Below are 13,478 nucleotides of genomic sequence, written 5' to 3'. Positions count from 1 at the left end.
CCTTTTTAACTTCCTCCGTCAGGCTGGTGAGGTTCCATTTGTTTGCTCCCTTTCCAGTCATGGGCTATTTGGATCCCCAGGTAGCGGAATTTATGTCGGGCTTGTTTGAACGGCAGCCCCTTTAGTGCTGCCCCCCCCCCCCCTTTGCGGGTGTACTGGGAAGATCTCACTTTTGCTCATGTTGAGTTTGTAGCCCGAGAAGGCTCCAAACTCTTTCAGGAGCGCGATGATTCCGTCCATGCTGCTTTGTGGGTCCGAGATATAGAGGAGCAGATCATCCGCATAGAGTGAGACTCTGTGCTCTCTACCTCCCCTTCGGATCCCCCTCCAATTTTTTGCTGCCCTGAGTGCGATTGCTAGCGGTTCGATTGCTAGTGCGAACAGCAGCGGGGACAGTGGGCATCCTTGTCTGGTGCCCCTGTGCAGCTGGAAGTATTGGGAGTTGGTATTGTTGGTCCGTACACTCGCCATGGGAGCGTTGTATAGGAGCTTTACCCAAGCGGTGAACCCTGTTCCAAGCCCGAACCGCTCCAGTACCTCTATGAGGTATTTCCATTCGACTCTGTCGAAGGCCTTTTCTGCGTCCAGGGAGACGATCACCTCTTGTGTTCTCTCCCCGGAGGGGGTCATTATCACGTTCAGCAGGCGCCTGATGTTCGCGGTAAGCTGTCTACCTTTGACGAAGCCCGTCTGGTCCTCTGTGACCACCTCAGGTACACAGTCTTCTAGCCTTTTGGCTAGGATTTTGGCCAGTATTTTGGCGTCTGCGTTCAGCAGAGATATGGGTCTGTATGACCCACATTCCGTTGGGTCTTTGTCTTTCTTAGGTATCAGCGAGATTGAGGCCTGTGCTAACGTGGGTGGCAGTGTGCCCCTAGCTAGCGAGTCTGTGAACATCTCCCGCAGGTGCAGGGCCAGCGCTGTCGCGAATTTTTTGTAGAAGTCCGCCGGGAATCCGTCCGGTCCCGGCGCCTTCCCCGTCTGCATGGAGCTAATGCTCTCCATGATCTCTCCCAGTGCTAGTGGTGCTTCCAGATCCCGTTTTCTGCCCTCTCCCATGACTGGTGTGTGACTAAACGTTTTTTTAAAGTACTTCATTGGCTGTAAAGTGCTTGAGGTTGTGAAGGTTTGCTTGTCACAAGTAGGCTTCAAATGAAGTTACTGTGAAAAGCCCCTAGTCGCCACATTCCGGCACTTGTTCGAGGAGGCTGGTATGGGAATAGTTACTGTAAACTGTAAAAAGTTACTCTAATACTATCTTGGAATCTTTCATGTCTATCTGACAGGGCAGACAGGACCCACCCCAACACAGCAGCAGTATAAAAGCTTTATGTCTGTGGGTCCGGGTGCCGGAAAAGCTGGTTGCTTCAGATGCTGTTTCAAACAGTTATTCTTCTCCTTGTGTGCTTGCCTTCCCACAAATGTGATAAACAGCAATGCAGGAAATGAAGTTTAGCACGTGTGAATTATCTGTTGCAGCAGGAGCAAAGTACTTCTCCAAACTGAGCCGCTGAACGTTCAAATCAATTGTGGGCTGCTGCAATCTTGATGCACAGTTTTGCAAATTTTAGTGTCTTCCCATTTTTGTGACTTTTAAGACATGAATTTGCATTTAAATAGCACCTCAATTATTGAGTGCAGTCACTTATGATAAATACAGCAACCAATGTTTGAGCTGCTGTGCAGTCATCTCATGCTGTTGTGGTTGGTCTGATAACATTTTGTTGGTTGAAGGAGGAATGTTGTTCAAGATATTAGGAGTCCTTGTCGCTTTCTCTCCAAGTAGAAGCATAGAAAAGTTACAGCACAGAAGGAGGCCATTCAGTCTATCTTGTCCATACCAGCCCAAAGACACACACCCAGGTACCCTTTCTACTCCCACCTTCCTGCATCCGGTCCATAGCCCTGTATCTCACAGCATTTAAGGTGCCAACCCAGGTATTTTTAAAAAGAGTTTAGGGTCTCTGCCTCCACCACAAACTCGGGCAGCGAATTCCAGACTCCCACTACCCTCTGCGTAAAAAAAATTCTTCCTCGTGTCTAGAATTCACCAAGGGAAACAATTTTATCCTATCCACTCTATCACTTCCCCTCAGTTGTGGCATCTTTTACACCCGTTTGAACATGCAGCTATTTCAGTTGCTTTAAAGCATAGATGGACACTGCCGTGTGTTCAATGAATCAACACTATCAACGACTTGATTTTGTATAGTGTGTTTAATGCTGTAAACCGTCTAAAGGGGTTTTACTAAAGCACCATCACAAATTGACACTGAGCCAAAGCAGAGGTCGGAACAGGTGAAAAAAACAAGGGTTTTGAGGCGCATCTTAAAGGTGGAGAGGTTTAGGGAGGGAATCCCAATGCTTGGAGTTTAGACAACAGAAGCAGGGCCACCCATACTGAGACAAAGGAATTCACAGATATTCAAGAGGCCAGAATTGGAGTAATTGTAGGATGGTGAAAGTTACATTGACAGAGAGGACAAGACCATGGAGGGATTTGAACACAAGAATGATTGTTTTCCAAAAATGTCACAAATGTAAAACAATGTAGGTCAATGCAGCAGTGCTGATATCTGACAAACCCTGTATCTGGGTGTACATCTTCTAGAACAGGGGTGGGCAAACTACGGCCCGCGGGCCGCATGCGGCCCGCCAAAGGTATTTATGCGGCCCACCAAGTCATTAAAAAAAAAAATTATTTAAAAAAATGTTTTTAAGGTTAATGGGGGGGGGGCTGTTGGGTTACTTACTGGTATAGGGTGGATATGTTGACTTGAGTAGGGTGATCATTGCTCGGCACAAAATCGAGGGCCGAAGGGCCTGTTCTGTGCTGTACTGTTCTATGTTCTCTGTTCTATATGAGGCGCCCAGAATCATAACCGGGTGAAGTAATTATTTTACTTAATATACTATGCGGCCCTTTAAAATTGTGAATTTCTGAATGTGGCCCTTGCACGGAAAAGTTTGCCCACCCCTGTTCTAGAATGAAGGACATGGCATGGGGCTGTTTATGGCCTGTTTTGGTAGCTGGACTCTGTTGCACACTTGAGCATCTTAAGCTCAAATCATACTGTGGATAGTGCCAAATTGTCAGAGGTGACATATTTTGGATTTGATGGCGTATGCTGTCTCCCCAACCTGAAATACTGGATATAATTTTGGTCTCCATATTTAAAGAAGGATATACTTGTATCATAGGCAGTACAGCGAAGGTTCACTAGGTTGGTTCCTAGGATCAAGGGTTGCTCAATGATGAGATGCTGAGTAAATTGGGTCTATATTTTCTGAATTGAGCATTTTACACCTGATTCAGTCCCATTGATGTGGGGAGGAGTGTCTGAGATTTTACACCTGACTTAGTCCCAGTGCAGTGGGGAGTTGTATATTTTATTGCCAGGCTAAATATGCACCTCTGATCTTGATAAGTGCTCTGCACAGATAGAGTTGCCCCTTTGCTGCCAATTTATTTGCTACAGTTTGGATATATTGAATTCCATCAGGAAACCACAGCTGATATGTACAGTAGCTGCAACCCTGCTCTCCCCTCTGCTAATGTATATGATATTGGTACATTTATCAGTACTACCATGGAAATAGAAAAAGGCAGGAACACTGGATACATGAGTATGAATACCAGCGCAGACTGGTTAGACCAGGGGTGGGCAAACTTTTCCGTGCAAGGGCCACATTCAGAAATTCACAATTCACAAAGGGCCGCATAGTATATTAAGTAAAATAATTACTTCACCCGGTTATGATTCTGGGCGCCTCATATAGAACATAGAACAGTACAGCACAGAACAGGCCCTTCGGCCCTCGACGTTGTGCCGAGCAATGATCACCCTACTCAAGTCAACGTATCCACCCTATACCAGTAAGTAACCCAACACCCCCCCCCCCCCCCCCCCCCCCCATTAACCTTAAAAAAAAAATTTTTTTTAAAAATTTAAAAAAAATTTTTTTTTTTTTTAATGACTTGGTGGGCCGCAGAAATACCTTTCGCGGGCCGTAATTTGCCCACCCCTGGGTTAGACTGAATAGCCTGTTTTTCTATTGTATGTTAAAAGAAAATAAATAAAATACCAAATAGAATGCTTACAGATCCACTAGCATCTGAAATAAATGTTGATACACTCATGACCAAAAACATTAACCCAATTCTCAAGTGCTGTGCATTGCTGTGTTTTCTGTTTAGTCCAGCATCTTGTATGTTATCATCATAGGATTTACAGTGCAGAAGGAGGCCATTCGGCCCATCGGGTCTGCATCGGCTCCTGGAAAGAGCACCCTACCCAAGGTCAACACCTCCACCCTATCTCCATAACCCAGTAACCCCACCCAACACTAAGGGCAATTTTGGACACGAAGGGCAATTTATCATGGCCAATCCACCTAACCTGTACATCTTTGGACTGTGGGAGGAAACCGGAGGGAACCCACGCACACACGGGGAGGATGTGCAGACTCCGCACAGACAGTGACCCAAGCCGGAATCGAACCTGGGACCCTGGAGCTGTGAAGCGATTGTGCTATCCACAATGCTACCGTGCTGCCCCTTTTGTTGTCCTTTGACTGTCCAGTTGTATGTTCCAGTTTTGGATTGTAAGCTTCAGATTCCCTGGTGAAACCTCAGGTTTTTGTATTAGGTAGTTGGTACGACACAGCTTAAAAGGTGTAGTGCGGTAACAAATAGGGAGCAGATAGGACCCAGCACATCAGTTTTCATGTGATGTGGTGCTGGATTAGTGGCTGCGGTGAGGTTGTTTCTGGAATAGCAGCTCTGTGCCACTGGGAAAAGGATGAGCAAGGAGATGGTCTCCTACACTGATCCCATGGCTGTCTGCACAAAGCTATTGGCTGCCTGCATTGAGGAAACTGGGATGAGATGGAATGTGCGTTCCCACAGAATGATACCGCAGCTGGATATGAAAACCCCACAACAATGATGTAATCAAGTACTTGCTTTAAGGACATGGGTGCAATAAAGGGAATTATGGCATAGACGCGAGTCACATTAAGAAATAGCAACTGATGCCTATTCATAGTTCACAGATAGATGTGTGCTTATTTTTAATAATTGCCTCATGGTCTGCTAACTAAAGAAAGGCCCATTTGTATCCACAGGGCGTATAGTAGGTTACTTGTGCCTGTTAGTTGATCCTTTCCCGCAGTAAGTTTATATAACCTATTAGTTTAAATATTTGTAACTGGCTCGATTATGTGGTGGGCCCTGTCTGGGGAAAATGAGTGATGCTATTTGTTGACCTTGCTGTACCTCACCCAAGTGGCCTTTATTAATGAACAATGCAGTCAGTGTGCATCTTTGGGCTATTCAGTTGTGGCAGCTTCATGATGGTGCACAGGCACTTCATCAGGCATGAGATTGAGCCTTGGAGCTTCCTATCAGGGTGAAGCACCTTTGAATAAGGTCCTTTTTATATGTGGGATTGTCTGAAGGGCAAATGGGGATTTAGTTCATGCTCTTTTGTTACTGTACTAATATGTGGTTCATATTAGGCTTGTGGAGAAATAATGGAAAGGAGGCTCTATTCTATATTAGCTTTGGTAAAATTCTGAGCTGTATGCTGGAATTTGTTTCCTGTTTATAATACGTTTGCTGTTCGCTCACGGCCATCTCAGTTGGCAGCACACATACCTCCGAATCCTGAGATTCTGGGTTCAAGTCGAACTCCAGTGTAGTATTAAAGGAGTGCTGCAGTGTTAAAGGTGCCGTCTTTTGAATGAGACAATGGATGCCCTATCTGTCTGCTGCGGTGGTTTTAAAAGATCCCATGACACTATTGAGGAGGGGAATTCCCCTGTGTCCTGGTCAGATTTACCCTCAATCAACACCACAAAAAAACAGGTTATCTGGTGACCGTCATCCCGTTGTTTTGGGAGTTTACTGAATGAATATTGGGTGCTCCCCTTTATTACGTGACCATCAAAAATAGGAGCAGGAGAAGGACATTTGGCCCTTCGAGCCTGTTCCGCCATTCATTATGATCATGGCTTATCATCCAACTCAATAGCCTAATCCCGTTTTTCCCCCATATCCATTGATCCCCTTTGCCCCAAATGCTATATCTAACTGCTTCTTGAAAACATGCAATGCTTTGACCTCTACTTTCTGTAGTAATGAATTCCACAGGCTGACCATTCTCAGGGTGAAGATATTTCACCTCATCTCTGTCCTAAATGGTCCATTCCGTATCCTCAGACTGTGACCCCTGGTTCTGGACATCATCGGGAACATCATTTCTGGAAAATCGGGAAAATCCTGTTAGAATTTTATAGGTATCTATGAGAATCGCCCTTTATTCTTCTGAATTCAAGTGAATACAATCCTAACTGACTCAATCTCTCCTCATACGTCAGTCCTGCATCCCAGGAATCAGTCTGGTAAACCTTCGCTGCACTCCCTCCAGAGCAAGAACATCCTTCCTCAGATAAGGAGACCAAAACTGGACACAATATTCCAGGTATGGCCTCACCAAGGCGCTGTATAGTTGCAGCAAGACATCCCTGTTCCTCTCGTAATGAAGGCTAACATACCATTTGCTACTTTACCGCCGACTATACCTGCATGCTTATGTTCACTGACTGGTGTACGAGGACACCCAGATCTCATTGCACATTCCCCTTTCCTAATTTATGGCCATTCAGATAATAGTCTGCCGTCTCATTTTTGCTACCAAAGTGGATAACCTTGCATTTATCTAAAATATACTGCATCTGCCATTCGTTTGCCCAGTTGCTCAACTTGGTCCAAATCACAGAGTATCTCTGCACCCCCCCTCCCCACAGCTTACCCTCCCACCCAACTTGGTGTCCTCTGTAAATTTGCAAATATTACATTTTCTAATCTAAATTATTAATATCTGTTGTGAATAGCTGGGGTCCTAGCACCGATCCCTGCAGAAAAATACTTCATTGGTTGTAAAGCACTTTGTGATATCTGGTGGTCATGAAAATGCAAGCTTTCTGTCTTGTACTATTGTGATAAAGTGGCTGATAGACACTGTTTTCTGTTGATTAGATGTAGGTATTGATTTCGGCCCACTCCAGATTCTTTTCCTCTTTGAGAATGCAGAAGTCAGCTTGCCAAGAAGTGAAATTTTATCTTATCAATAGATTAATCCAAAGTGCTAAACAGACAAATTAACCTTATTTTTACTGTGCAGAAATGCACTATATATGACCTATGTTATGTCCTGTTTTCAGATAACTAATAATTAATAATCAAGAAAGTAAAGCACTTGCAACAATCAAGCACACTTACTTCCAACTATTTTGCATAACATAAAGAACTAAGTAACCCAGATCAAATTAACATATAAATTACAGGGATAGAGGGGCAGCCGGTGGCACAGTGGCTAGCACTGCTGCTTCACAGCGCAGAGGACCTGGCACCAGGTCACTGGCAGTGTGGCATTTGCACATTCTCTCCGTGTCTGCGTGGGTCTTACCCCCACAACTTAAAGGTGTGCAGAATAGGTGGATTGGCCAAGCTAAATTGCCCCTTAATTGGGAAAAAAATAATTGGGTACTCTAAATTTATTTAAAACAAATTACAGGGACAGTCCCAAATGGAAACTACCTTAAACAAAAAATAAATCACAATGGAAACTTGAGACATTAAATCAGAATATGATTAAAGGGGTCAATAAGTCATCAAAGCCCCTGCGTGCCCAATGGGCACGGAAGGTTTCAAGAGTGCCTGTGGAAACTGCAATCTCTCCAGGGACACCCAACCATTGATATAGCTGTGGAAGAGGACAGGCAGTCAAGCCAGATAACCCCCTCGATCGCCCGCTGCCTGGACCTGTTGATGGCAAACTTTGCCAGACCCAGGAGTAGATTCACGAGGTGGTGGGCCTCCCACCCTGCCCCTCTTCCCACCAGGTAACCGTAAATTAGGAGCCTGTGGCTGACGTGCAATCAAAATTTCAACAAAAGATTTTTAAAAAATGTTTTTCCCAATTAAGGGGCAATTTTGAGTGGTCAATCCACCTACCCTGCACATCTTTGGTTTGTGGGGGTGAGACCCATGCAGACATGGGGAGAATGCTATGGACAGTGACCCGAGGCTGGGATTGAACCGAGGTCAGGGCCTAAGGGCCTGTTCTGTGCTGTACTGTTCTATGTTCCATGTCCGCAGCGCCGTGAGGCAGCAGTGCTAACCACTGCGCCACAGTGCCTCCCCACATAAGATTTGTTAAATTACTAAACTGGGAGTGTTGTCTAATACATCCTATACAAACGTGGTCCATGGGCTCCACAAGGGGGGTGGTGGGGGTGGGGGGGTTCGGGCCTTCGAGCCAATGTGGAATTTTATCCGAGCAGAGGCATGCTCAGATGGACATCCACTGCATACCTGTGCCTCCTCAAGACTGCGTGCCATCGGGTTCGATCACGACTGTTTTAATGTCATGGGTGGCATAGGTCGTGAGCCAGGCACTCACCGCCCTGCATTGTGTCAACTCGTGGAGTGTTATCCAGCCCACTCCACCACCCAGCATGTCCTGATTCTGGTCACCCTGGCAGCCACAGGCCATCCTTTCACCAGCCATCATGGATGTGTGGATTCTTGAGCAGCGGCTCCTTAATGACAGCCAGTACTCCAGGCAGGGGAGAGCTGCTGCGTGAGGTGACCATGTTCCAGACTTTGAGTAGATTTTGGTAAAAGACAGGCAACGCCCGCAAAGAGTTGCAAAGGTCTGTCTGGCCTACGAACAGGAGTTGGGGTGGTACAGTGGTTAGCACTGCTGCCTCACAGCACCAGAGACCCGCTTTTGATTCCGACTTCGGGTGACTTCGTGGAGTTTGCATATTCTCCCGTGTCTGCGTGGGCTTCCTCCGAGTGCTCTGGTTTCCTCCCACAGTCCAAAGAAGTGCCGGTTAGGTTGATTGGCTGTGCTAAATTGCCTCTAGATGTGGTTACCGGGATAGGATTGGGCTTTGGTAGAGTGCAATTTTAACTGGTCGGTGCAGACTCATTGGGCTGAATGGTTGTCTCCTGCACTGTAGGAATTCTATGATTCTTGGAGCTGCATGTCATTCTTCAGGCTGAATGGTCTTCTGCACTGTAGGTATTCCATGATTTTCGGAGCTGCACTTCATTGTTCAGGCTGTGCACCTGGCGGAAAAAATGCGTCGCGAGGACACTCTATTTGGGAGGAGGCTCGATGTAAAGGTATCGCTGCAGGGTCTGAAGGCGAAAGGTCGGCACCTGGGTGTTGAGAGACACCAGCGCCTGACCACCCTCCCTCAGGGAGAGATTCAGAACCTCAACAGGGACCCAGTGCAGTCCTTTGTCCCAGAAGAACTGTATTATTCTCTGGACGTTTGTGACAAAGTCAGGGGGAGGGTCATAGTGACCAACCGGTACCACAACATTGAGCAATCAGCTGGTTTATGACCAGACTCGGTGCCTGTAAGACAGCACTCAGAGCATTCCTGTCCAGTATTTCGGACAAAAGGTGACCTTGGCCTCCAGCTCCTGCCAGTTCACTGGCAAGATTCCTCAGCCGGACAAAGATGGGCCCCCAAGTAGAGGAGACTAGTCCTGCTCTAGGTGAAAGGCCTGAGCCTCCTCCCGGAGGGGTCCATCTGCCGCAGACCGGCCATGAGTCCAGAGCAATCCTGGCAGTGGATGCGGCAAGTACACAGTCTGGCACTTATATACTTCCTCCACAAGTCAACAGGGTCCGTGAACGTAAGGAGCACATCATCAGGGTAAGCCGAAAGGACCATCTTGAAACCTGACCCAAGCAGAGTCATTCTCAACAACCTCTTCCACAAGAAGGGCAGGAAAGGTCCATGCAAATGGAATGACGTCCTCCTCTCCCAAAGCAAAATGGCATCTTCAGGGACCTGTTGACCTTAATTAGACGGTGGCTGTGACTTTGTGTCTCCATTTTTATCAACAAACTCATTAAAAAGCTAAAGCTTGTTTTCATACATTGAACATTGAGATCACATGTCCAGTGATGGTGTCTTTGATTATTTACCAATCAGAAGTACAATTTGCCATATCTGGATTCCTAATGAGTCACATTGAGTGTTTTTTGATCACGCTGTACTCTGACCACTCCACTGATTTTATAATCTCAATGTGTCTGCAGTCACAGCATAACTCCTTTTCTCACGACAGTACAATTTTGCTTAATTATGACTGAAGTAAAACAATTTAATCTGATTCCACTGCTTCCTCTCCACTATTATATTAACCTGAATTTAGAAGGAAAGCTGGAACTCTGTAATCCTGCTGTAATACTGTTTCCCCTTTGCTTATTGTGGACTCATTACCTGCCTGTGTCGAGGACACTGAATTCCACTGTGTTAACTGGAAGAAGCAGCCCTTTCTCACCTCCTGTTATTCAGTTCTAGGGGCTCTCCCATTACCAGAGAGCAACAGAACAAAGAAAAGTACAGGAACAGGCCCGTCGGCCCTCCAAGTCTGTGCCGATCATGATGCCCTGACTAAAACAAGACTTCCACCCTTACTTGGTCCATATTTCTCTATTTCCTTCCTATTCATGTACCCATCCTGATGCCTCTTAAATGTTACTCATGTGCCTGTTTTTACCACATCCTCTGGCAGGATGTTCCAGGCACCCACCACTGCGTTAAAAACTTATCCCGCGCATCTCCCTTAAACTTTCCCCCTCTCATCTTGAACCTGTGCCACCTTGTGATTGATACTTCCACGCTTGGAAGAAGCCTCTGACTATCCGCCCTGTCCATGCCTCTCATAATTGTGTAAACCTCTATCAGGTCTCCCCTCAGCCTCCGTCTTTCCAGTGAATCCCATTTAACTCTCTTAAATAAGGAAAAGTAATTGTCCCTGGTATCCTGGCTGATATCAAGCCATTGCTCATTGATCTGAGTGGCTGCTGCGCTTCTTATGTGACTGCAGGTTGTTAGGTGCTTTGGGATGTCCGGAGGTAGCGTACGGCACTGTTTGTTCTGTAACAGATGTTGTGGTCCCGCACAATGAAAGCTTTTAAAATGACCCCAATGTGCAAAAGGAGCTAATCCCTGCCTTGGCTCTTGCTGGCAGTTGGTACTCTGCGGCACTCTGATACGCTCTGAAAGGGGCGGATGCAGGTGCACTGAATACAAGAGAAGTTGTAGCTTTGCTGCCGACTCCTTAAATTACAGCAACAGCTCAGAGAAGGGAAAGTGCGCTGTGTAATCATCAGACACCAGAGCTGCTGCTTATGTGGAACAGGAAATGTGTTGCTTTGAGTATGTAGTTTATGATGTTTATTATCTTCCTGTGTCCTCCAGACTGCAGACTCAGTCCACTTTAATTGCTGTTTGCCAGGTGACTGACCTCTGTGCAGAGTGCATACTGGCTTTGTTTGGTTATGTTAGACGGGCGTTTCCACTAGCATAGGCATGCATCCCATCTCGGGTTACAGTCTTCGAACCGTCGCCTTTCAGTAGCCTCCTGATACTGTAGCAGACGGTGCTGAAGCCTTTGACTGTGTGTGTGTGTGTTTTTGAGTGTGTGAATAAAGTAACTAGGTGGTCCTGAATTGTTACATCGCTATTCTTTCCAGTGCCACATTGCACAGCGCCGTGAATCAGGGTAAGAGAAATGTCGCAGAATCCGTTCATTTTTACAGAACGTCTCTGTTGTAAGCCCCACTGGAATCTCAGGGTTCAGAGTCTGATGCTGTTGGGGCTTTTGCTCTAGTGTTTCCGAAGCAACTCACTCCCCAATGGTTGGCCACTTGCTCAGCCAGTTTGACCACTTTCCTACATTTGCTGTTTGCTCTGGTCTCCTTAAAGGAAGTTAATTCTACCAAAGTATTCCATAGGTGCTGAAGTTTAAATTAGCTGTAAACTTTCCCCAGTCTCCCCCGCCTTGCCTTTTTTTAATGCATTATTTGTGTTGCTTGTTTTCTCTGTCTGTCTCTCTCTCTGAATCTCTCTCTCTCTCTCTCTCTCCCCCCCCCCCCCCCCATCCTCCACCGAAGGTGTTCGCTCTTGCAAGCAGCTGTATGGATCTTGGATGCTCCAGCGCTCATTCTTTGTGTGTGAGCTTGTGGGGAAAGTCACAGCTGAGCCCAGCCCCATCCACGTGAGGGCATTTTCCAGCAGAAATCACCATTTGGATTTTCTCCTTAATGCAACAGCAATCATAGGGGCCTCACGGTAGCATGGTGGTTAGCATCGATGCTTCACAGCTCCAGGGTCCCAGGTTCGATTCCCGGCTGGGTCACTGTCTGTGTGGAGTCTGCACGTCCTCCCTGTGTGTGCGTGGGTTTCCTCCCACAGTCCAAAGATGTGCGGGTTAGGTGGATTGGCCATGCTAAATTGCCCGTAGTGTAAGGTTAATGGGGGGATTGTTGGGTTACGGGTATACGGGTTACATGGGTTTAAAGTAGGGTGATCATTGCTCGGCACAACATCGAGGGCCGAAGGGCCTGTTCTGTGCTGTACTGTTCTATGTTCTATGTTCTATTTGTATTGATACAGCAGCTTAAATGTACAAAAACATTCCTAAGCCCTTCCAAGGGGCTAAATATTGACTCCAATGCCGAAGGAGGAGCTATTAGGAAAGGTTGTTTGAGCAGGAAGGGTTTAAAAAAATTTAGAGTACCCAATTCATTTTTTCCAATTAAAGGGCAACTTAGTATGGCCAATCCATCTACCTTGCACATTTTTGGGTTGTGGGGACGAAACCCATGCAGACATGGAGAGAATGTGCAAACTCTACATGGACAGTGACTCGGAGCCGGGATCGAACCTGGCATCTCGGCGGCGTGAGACAGCAGTGCTAACCACTGCGCCACCGCGCTGCCTGAGCAGGAAGGTTTTAAGGAATGTCTTGAACATGGTGATGAGAATTTTCAAATGAAGGTATTGGAAGGGAAATGGGGCAATAGTGCCACAGTGGTTAGCACTGCTGCCTCAGCGCCAGGGACCAGGGTTCAATTCCGCCCTTGGGTGACTGACTTTGTGGAGTTTGCACTTTCGGGTTAGGTGGGGTTATGGGGATAGGGTGTGCTTAGGTAGAATGCTCTTCCGCAAGGCCGGTGCAGATTTGATGGGCCGAATGATCAAAAGGTATTCTATCGGGGGAAGGAACATATGATATGACCATGCAAGTGGCTGTGTTTTCGTGAGCTCTGGCGCTACTCATCTTTTAATCCTTTATTGTATCCTGATCCATAATTACTTGCTTTTAGTGCATATTTTGATACTATGCCCCTGGAAGAGCTGGCTAGGTTTTGGTGATGAGAAACCGAGTTAAGTCAAAAATTCCTTGTTTGATTGAGGCAGTTGGATATGACTGGGGTAGAGTCCAGCTTGCAGTGGAAGTTTTCTGGTGAGCAGGCCTATGCCTCAATGATGTTGTCGGCATCAAGATGGTTGCTGCTATTGTGAATGATGTTGTAGACGATGGTCTCGGCTCCGTGGTGCAGGTTGTTGGTTCTCACTGATATGAAATACTTGAG

General features: G+C 46.5%; 1 protein-coding gene across 3 annotated transcripts in view; it reads left to right on the top strand.

Annotated features, from left to right (window-relative positions):
• LOC119978036 (serine/threonine-protein kinase 38) overlaps positions 1–13,478 on the top strand; it is a 109,219-nt gene that overhangs the window by 31,868 nt on the left and 63,873 nt on the right. The window contains exon 1 of one of the 3 annotated variants that reach the window (XM_038819367.1): positions 11,498–11,602. The exons of the other annotated variants lie outside the window; for them this stretch is intronic. The gene's annotated coding sequence lies outside the window, so the exon portion shown is untranslated. Of the gene's footprint in view, positions 1–11,497; positions 11,603–13,478 lie in introns of those variants that run through there. 3 annotated transcript variants of the gene reach the window in all.

Source organism: Scyliorhinus canicula, chromosome 15 (genome assembly GCF_902713615.1).
Source record: "Scyliorhinus canicula chromosome 15, sScyCan1.1, whole genome shotgun sequence".
NCBI lineage: Eukaryota > Metazoa > Chordata > Chondrichthyes > Carcharhiniformes > Scyliorhinidae > Scyliorhinus > Scyliorhinus canicula.
Note: the sequence above shows the minus strand (reverse complement) of the source record. Positions and strands in the feature narration are given on the sequence as shown.